Here is a 9,102-nt window from a genome sequence, read left to right on the forward strand (position 1 = left end):
CGCCGGCGGACCCGCCCCGCGCCCGCGGCCCCCGCCACCAACCAGACGGCGGCAGGGGCGGGGCAGGCCGCGCGCCAGGCCCGGCCAATCCAGCCCCTACCCGCGCGCCGGGGAGCGGCCTCGGAAATGGGCGTGCGATTGGTCAGGTCTGTTAAAGGGACCACCGCCCACGGGGCTGGAGAGGGGCGGCGGCGGCGGCGGCGTTACCTGGAAGAGTCGGGAGGGGAGGGGCGAGAGCTTCTCTTCTCTCCCCAGCCCGGCGGCTGCTGCGTTTCTTCAATTCTTTGCGCTTATTAATTTCCTTGTCCTGCAGCCTAGGTAAACAAACGGAGACAGAACCGGCCCCGATCGGAGGGGGAAACTGAGGCTTAGAAGGCAAGAGGTCTCACGCTGGGCATAGTCCCTGACATTTGGGTTTTAGAAAGCCGTCATCTATTCCATCCAAGTCCAAAAATTCACTTCAAAAGGCACATTTCTCAGCCTCACCCTGGAGGATTTTAGCATGAAGATCCCTAGGTCCCACTTGAGTCTCTAATTTCCCACGACTGGAATGAGACTGGGGAAATATCCCATGGATCTAATGTAGGTGGTGCAAGACCCACACATGCTCAGGGGCATATTTCCAGTCCATCATAGTAACGACATTCAAATTTAACTGCCAAAAACAAAGCAAAACTCTTTTTTTTTTTTTTTTTTTTTTTTTTTAATCCTCAAAATCAGTAATATGGCTGGGAGACTCTCTAGCTGGGCTGGAGGACTAAACTCAGAGCAGTGCCCTAAGTGGGTCATGCTAAGAACTGAATTTGAAGGGAACTGGACTGGGATGAAACAACAAACCTGTCTGGTTCTCTGCCTGGTGAGACAATGCTGAAGTATCTTAATGGCAAACACACCCAGACACAGTCATAAGCCCAGGAGGGTGCCTTACCCCTCTGGAGCTTCCTTCCCATGTGTTGAGCCCTGCCCACTCTCCCAGCCACATTCCTCTCCTCATCCAGGTGTCCCAGATACACATCTGACCTGGAAGTCACTGCCTTCAAGGTCAGCCCCATCCACCTGGACCCCTCCTATGAAGAGCAAATGGCCTCCACAGGGAAACCCATCTTTTGCTATAGTATGTGCTAGGTACTGTGTTTGCCAGGGACAGCTCCACACACACATGGATCAGCCTTGTCAGGGTTAAGTCTCCCGCTTGCTGATATCACGGCCTGGTATTACCATGTCTCCTCTTGGCATTCCCAAAGGAAAAGAAACTCTTGTCTCAACAGGAGAGGGCTCCGTTCATGGGTATCTGGAAATGTGCAACAAGAGCGATCATCGGTGGAGAAACAGCCCCCAACTTTTGGCCACATCTTAAAATCCCCACCTCAGTGGGGGGTTGGGAGGGTAGGTCCTGAAACTGCACCACTGCCAGGGTCCACAGAAGCTGTGCCCCGCTCTGTGTCCATTTCGAGCCCTACATAAATCTTAGATTAATTAATACCTTATCAACCTGACCTAAACTAGAGTCCGATAAGATCCAGCATGAACATTTAGAAGGATCCCTCCTTTTTGAAAAGTGAGGAATTTGGGTGCTTTGAAAAATAAATGAATGTATAATAACATAATATTAACACTTCCTGCCTATTAAGAGGCTACTATACACCGTACTATGTCAAGGCCTTTTTACATATTAATTCAATGAAACCTTACAATAATCCTGTGTGGTTGATAGGATTGCTATTTTCTCCATTTTACGGATGCAGAAACTAAAGCCCAAGAGAGGATTGCTGATGCGTCCAAGATCACAAGACTAGCTAAAGAAAGAGCCAGCATTCATGACCCTAATGACTAGGATCCTCCTAACTGCTCTGCTCCAGTGTCTGCCAAAATGCCCTTTGTTGCTGCCAGAAACAGGATGGATAACTTCAAAAGGCAAAAAGAAGCAAACATCACTAATTTTTAATGAAAGACATAGAAGCACTGCCTTGGAGTTGAAGTTTCACTGCTCTAACTTATATCTGTTTGACTTTGAACAAGTTACATAATTATATCTCTTTAAGCCTTGGATTGCTCATCTATAAAATGGGATAATAACAAATTCTGCTTCCTTGGGCTGGTATGAAAATCCAGTCAAATAAAGAATACATATGTGAATATACATGTACTTTGAACTTACAAATGAAAAGAGTAATTTTAGAGCTTGGCATCTGTGACTCATTAGAGTGCCTGTGACAAAGATCAGGGATTCTGATGCTAAATTTAGATATTAAGCAAGAGTCCTTACTCTATGCCCCAAATAGCTGCTCTATATGTACATCATGTACAAAGTAAAAAAAAATAAAATAAAATTTTAGAGGTAGAGGCAGAAGTCATAGAAATTCAAGCCCAGGGATCCCTGGGTGGCGCAGCGGTTTGGCGCCTGCCTTTGGCCCAGGGCGCGATCCTGGAGACCCGGGATTGAGTCCCACGTCAGGCTCCCGGTGCATGGAGCCTGCTTCTCCCTCTGCCTGTGTCTCTGCCTCTCTCTCTCTCTATGACTATCATAAATACAAAAAAAAAAAAATTCAAGCCCAAATTGTTAGTATTACTCTGGCATCTGCCCCCTGCACTTTGTCCCAACCATCAACCCAATCTCTTTCACAACCCAGATTTCAGCTTAAGACTACCTAGGTTCTGGCATACTTAAATTATTCCCCATTATGACATTTTAAGATAATCCCTCTTTTCTCCTGAAACTCTAAACAAACAAAAATGCTCTAAGATTTTTAATTCAATATTTTGACACTGCATTGCACTTTTGAAGGAAGAAATGATTACAGAAGTATACAAAAACAAAAAAGTTGATCCACTTGTATGCCTAACAAAGGCTAGGGATCCATTGTGCTGCAAGCTGTACCATTGATGAGCAATCGCTGAGAGCTCAGTAAGTACCAGATGGAATACTACACACTGGGGATGGAGATGAAGGTAATTATAAAAAAGTAAGAAAAAAAGGTGGAAGGGTGCCTGGGTGGTTCAGTTGGTTAAGCGTCTGCCTTCGGCTGGGGTCATAGATCCCAGGGTCCTGGGATCGAGCCCTGCACTGGGCTCTCTGCTCAGTGGGGATCCTGCTTCTACCTCTCCTTCTGTCCCTCCCTCTGCCTGAGCTTGCTCTCTGTCAAATAAATAAATAAATAAAATCAAGAAAGAAAGAAAGAAAGAAAGAAAGAAAGAAAGAAAGAAAGAAAGAAAGAAAGATGAATTTCGGGACAAGATCTAGTAGAGAAAGATCATCAAGTTGATAGCCATTATAGGCTTCTGTGAATATAAGCCCAGGAGCTAATGGGGCACAGAATAGACACTAATAACCCCCGGAGAACCCCAGTAATGTTTTAGGGGTGGCTAATTTAAGGCTATTAAGAAGAGAAATCAGAAAGGCGATAAAAACCCAAGAAAGAATGTTGTCACCAAAGCTGAGGAAGAAGGTATTGGAGAAAGAGGAAGTGGTCAATAGCAACATAGCCTCAGAAGGTTCAAGTTGGAAGAGGTCTGAGGAATGAACCTTGGCATTTGGAAATTAGATGGTTATTGAGTCAACAGCCAAAGCAGCATAGGTGGGGAAATACAGAGGACCCCCCCAGAGCTGGGCTAAGGAAAGAGAATGAAGAATTTGGATAAGAGAGGAGCCATGGGACAGGGTCCCAGGAGGCCCACAGGGAGAGGGAGCCGTGCTGGAGCAGAAAGAGGGTCCCCTCTTCCACTGCAATAAGCTCCATGCAGCTAAGAATGGGTGTGGGTGCAGCTTCATTCATAGGTGGAAGGCAGGAAGTTGAGGAAATTCCTGCCTGCTGGCTTCTATTTTTTTAGCTCTAAAGTGAGAAGCAAAGTCATCTCTTGAGAGTAGGTGGGAGGTGATAACAGGGGTTTGCAGGAAATAGTGAAGAAACTGGAAAAGCCTCTGAGAGGAATGAAAGAGGGAGCTGCGAAGTCGAGAGCGAGAATTCTGGGCAGCCCTCAGGGGCCCAGGCACTTGAGGTGGCCCCAGGTCTTTGGAGGGCTAGGCACCTGGACCCAGGTGTGGGGAATCCAGAGTCACAAATCCACAGGGTCAGGAACAGGAGGAAAACAAAACAGCTCAGATACTGACAACAGGGGGTTGAAGTGATGGGTCATGGGTCCTACCTATGTTGGACGGAGATAGAAGGAAATCCAAGGAAGAGGGGATAGGCAGGAAAGATGAGAAGAGCCAGTCTTGCTTTCATTCAGTATAGGATGGTAGAGGCAAGGTTTTCACAGAAAAGTGATTCTAAGTGATGACAAGGTCAGGTGTGGCCACAGAATTGGAACTTCTAAAGATGGTCATCTCCTGGTTTCCCCTCCTTCATTCAGTTCCATATGAGGAATGATCAGCCACTGTGAAGTCTCCAGCACTTTCTGTTTACTCTGCACCAGTACTGGGGTGATGCTCCAAAATGACAGGGGGTGGGGAGAACATATTCCCGTCTGGTTTTCCTTCTAAAATAAAAAACTGCTAATAATCAGGACTCACATCATCATCAAGACATGAGCATTTGTGGGAAGGGATGCTTGAGGAAAGTCTTCAAGGGCTTTAGAGACGGCCTCCATCACAGGGCTGGTGCTCTGTGAATAATTCCCAGTCATCATGGAGCAGCAAATGGCAAGGTGATGTCCATTGTTTACTCTTCTAGTTAGCATGTGAGACCTCGGTTTATCAAATATAAATGTCTCAAAGCTCTGTCATTCCCAGGGTCACTGGGGGACTGGTGGCTTCCAATTGATGTGGAGCAGAGCCAGAATGGAATTTCTAGGGAGAAAGGCTAATATTTCCCTCCTTTTTCCTGCTCACTCCATGCCTTGCCTCTCAGCTCCCCATTGCCCCTAATGCTCAGAGAATGAATGCACAGTATAACAGTTATTCCCTTGTTTTCTCTATTACCTTGATGCCACCCACCATCCTTGCTACCTTCCAACCACTAGACCCACTGCTGTACGCAGCATGGGAAATTCAATCTCCAGCTTGCCCAGAATCACCCTGAAGCACAGTCCTAACCCCAGGGATGAGAGGGTCAGCCTCACAGCCAGCAAGTGTAGCCCCAGCCCTGCATCTCTCATTCCCATCAGAACACATCAACCCCCACTTTTTAAAAAAAATATTTTATTTATTTATTTATGAGAGACACAGAGAGGGGGGGGCGGGGAGAGACACAGGCAGAGGGAGAAGCAGGCTCCGTGCAGGGAGCCCGACGCAGGACTCGATCCCGGGTCTCCAGGATCAGGCCCTGGGCTGAAGGCGGCGCTAAACCACTTGGCCACCCAGACTGCCCCACATCACCCCTTAAGTAACAGAAATGGGAGGGCTCAGCTGGCCATTTAACAACATATATTTCCACCTAAACACAGGGGAATGTTGGGCTTTTTGGTTTTGGTTTTTAAATCTTGAAAAGGAGATTTATATATAATATATTTATATTTTTATATACCCTGGTATATTTCCCATGAGTCGGTAGGAAATGTTAGCTCCTGACCAGGTTGTTAAAAAAGAATTAAAATTAAAGTGGAATTGCTCGTCTTGACCATTTCCACACATCTATTCTTCTCAACACCTATGCAGTTCAGAAGACAAAGATAGTCTGTATTTGAGTGAACGCTTAGGCAAAGGAAATGTTTGAATCTGTACTGGCCAGGGTTCCCCAGAAGGCAGAGCTTGAGACTAAGCTCACATTGAATACATTATTGTGGAGTATGAAGCCAGGAAGCATACCCAGAGCTCAGGACTTGAACCAAGGATAAAAGCAGAGATGTTTGATAATGTGTCATTGGGATGGCCACATTCCGGGCTGCTTAATTTGGAGGGACTGAGAAGCCCTGTGGAAACATCTCAGGACCCACCATCTGGGATGGGGGAGAAAGGAGCAAGCATTTATCCAAAGGCTTCTGCCCCCATTGGTGAAAGGCTCTGCACAGGATGAGCCCTGACTCCAGGATGCACTGGCCAGGCACCAAGTGGCTGTTGACACATGCCTGGGTTGGGGCTGAGAGGTGCCAGCTGTGGGCCTGAGGCAAGACACTGTCAGATTGCACCTGCTGGAAGCTGGTAGGAGTATAACCACAGAAGTGGCTGGAAGTTCTCAAGTGGGGTTAAGAAGTTACTGATACAAACTCCAATCTCAAAAAGAGTGCCTTATACAATCCCCCCAAACTGCCATCTTGGGGTATCAGGATATAAGCTTTCAAATGTCTTTTAATGCTGTTATAATGTTCTCTTTGGGGAATCAGCATTAGACTAAGGCTTTGGGGGCCATTTGGACCTAGGTTCAGGTTTTGCCTTTGTCATTTCTGAGCCATGTGGCCTTGGAGAAGATAATGAATTTCCTCGAGCCCCTGTTTTCTCATCGATAAATTGAAATGCCCACATTCTATGATATTGTAAAGATTCACTGTATACATAAATGCCTAATATAGCATCTTTACATAATAGGTGCTCAATTAATGGAGGCTGTTGTTTTTCACTCTAGGGAAAATGGAAGGAGACAATAGAGTGACATGCTTAAGCCTCAGCAAAAAAAGTGAAAGAGGATATCGCATGGTCGCAGGAAACAAACAAGCTAAAAGGACTTCTAATACTTTAAACAACCAGACGGTCTTAACTACAGTAACTACCTATCTTGGAATTTCCAGGAAAGCATCAATATCAAATATTCTATCAGTACATAAGTTCGTATTTGAGAAGGAGTTACCTTGATCTTGGACCAGAAAATGGCATTATAGATCTGTCCCATCAGGAAGGAGGAACATTAGCCTTCTACTTTCCTTTGCCTTGCCCACTCCTGGAGAGTGGGAAGCACAGTTCTTCTTTAGAGGAGGTTCTTCCTCCCACACCTCAGTGGAGGGGTCAGCTTTGTTTGCACAGGTGAGCTAATTAGCAGCTCCATAACTTTCAAAAGACCCAGACACTTGAAGCACTGTGAATGCCACACAGTGAAGGAAGAACCAAACTCCACAGGTGGAGGGGTCCTCCCTCAGCACCACCACCCCCCAGGTCCTCCTCCAACCTCCCAGCACCCGTCTCTCTTCCTGGGCCTGTGCGATCCACCACAGCAGGAAATGGTTTGGGGTTTCCTATTATGAAAGAGATAGAAGCTCAATTTAGAGTATTAAAAAAAAAAAACTAGAAGAAGGAAGAAAAAAAGCTCACTCATTTTCTTACTACTTGTTAAAACTGTCAACATTTTGGTTGTATTTCCTTCTGTTCTCTTTAAAAGCAGAGTTTGATTTAAATAGTTGTTATTTTTCACGTATACAATGTTGTATTCCCTATTTAAAATTTAACATTGTAATATATTGAGCATCAGTATAGGCTAAGGGAAAGGAGGGCTTGGCTTGGATTATCAGAAAGGTCTGAGTGTTAACCTCAGCTCTGCCACTTACTCACTATTTAACTTTGGGTGTATTATTGACTTTTTCTCAGCCTCAGGCTTGCCATTTGTACAAGGAAAATAATAGCCACATACATTCTCTGGCACTAGTTTTCTGTGTGGTCCTGGATGGTAGGACCTAGACTATGATCTAAACTGAAAGTTCTGCAAGCTCAAAGCTCTTCTGTCTGGTCCTCTACTAAATCCCTGGGGCCTGGCTCTGGTGGACAGTTACAAAGTCTTGGTCATTCCTCCCAGCCAGAGGTAGAAGAGTCTATTTCTCCACCCACTGGAATCTTGAGCTAGCCTTCTGTGATAGCCAGCCTCCAAATGGTCCCAGTGATCCTCACTTCCTGGTCTTTTGTGTCCTTTCATGGTCTCCTCCCACTGCAAGTCAGGGCTAATCTAGCGTGACAAAAAGATATGGCAGGGGTGATGAAATCTGCCTTCAAAGCTAGCTTGTAAAGGACCGTCTTGGTCTCTTGGATCATGTGTTCTGGGGAAACCAGCTCCCATGTCACAAGGATACTCATGTGGGTTATGGAGAGGCCCGTATGCAGAAGAACAGAGGCCTCTTGCCAGAAGCAAGCCCAAATTTGCCAACTCTATGAGTGAGCCATCTTGGGAATGGATCCTCTAGTCCCAGACAAGCCTTCAGATAAGCACAGCTTGGGTTGACATTTTGACTGCAATCTCATGAGATACCCCAAGTCAGAACTGCCCAGCAAAACTGCTCCATATTTCCTAACTAACCCTCAGAAGCTGTGAGAGATAAATATTTATCATCATTTTAAACAACTAAGTTTTAGAATTATTTGTTATGCAGCAGTAGGTAACTAGTACATACTAACACTGGCTTTAACCAATAGAACGCAGCAGAACGCTCCAGAGCCTGGGCATCAAGGGCACTGTCAGCTTTCACTTCCCGGCTCTTGGAAATCAGTCACCAAGCTCTGAGAAAACCCAGCCACGTGAAGAAGCCATTCAGAGGAGAACTGAGGCATGCCAGGTGAAAGACCCAGGCGATCTCCCAGCCCACAGTCAGTGCCAACTGCTGTCTCTGTGAGTGAGCCATCTTGAAAGTTCTATCTGAGTCTTGCCCCAAATAACTGGAGCCTCTGCCATCACCATACGGAGCAAAAGAACCACACAGCTGAGATCAGTTGACCCACCGCTATGTGAGAAATAATAAAATAGCTGTTGTTTTAAGCCTCTGAGTTTTGGGGTGATGTGTTGTGCAGCAATATCTAACCAAAACACTGGCCCAGCACTTGGCACATAATTGGCTCTTGAGAAATGTGTGGTGAAGAAATGGATGACCTTTGTTGGGATTCAGCCTCCTTTAAAAATCACAGAGGTTAGACCATTCCCTGCCTTATGTTCTACGTGTGTCCATCTATCTATTGTCTTATGGCTGCTTACCTGGCTGCCTGACATGTGGTCGCTTTACTATTGTGAGAAGATTCCAGTGTCTATGGCATCCCTGTTCCTCATCCTACATAGTTCTGTTCTTCTTTCTTCCCGTGGCACACATACATTCCAGGCACCTGGTCCTCGTGAAGCTCTCCTGGGGATTTTCATCACAGACCAGTGACACTTGGCAGGAAGAGATTAGAGAGGCCTCCACCCTACAGGGAACACCTGCTCAATTCAGCCAGAGGAAACTGGAAACACTCCCAGCTGGTCCCTGGGATGCAGAGGCTAA

At 46.1% G+C, this 9,102-nt stretch overlaps 1 long non-coding RNA gene across 1 annotated transcript; it reads left to right on the forward strand.

Annotated features, from left to right (window-relative positions):
* Positions 1 to 2,709: 2,709 nt before the first annotated feature.
* LOC121474153 lies at positions 2,710 to 8,564 on the forward strand. Its single transcript, XR_005983277.1, has 3 exons — positions 2,710 to 2,905; positions 6,498 to 6,892; positions 8,267 to 8,564. It is a non-coding gene; the product is annotated as an uncharacterized LOC121474153 (long non-coding RNA).
* Positions 8,565 to 9,102: the final 538 nt, after the last annotated feature.

Source organism: Vulpes lagopus, chromosome 12 (genome assembly GCF_018345385.1).
Source record: "Vulpes lagopus strain Blue_001 chromosome 12, ASM1834538v1, whole genome shotgun sequence".
NCBI classification, from domain to species: domain Eukaryota; kingdom Metazoa; phylum Chordata; class Mammalia; order Carnivora; family Canidae; genus Vulpes; species Vulpes lagopus.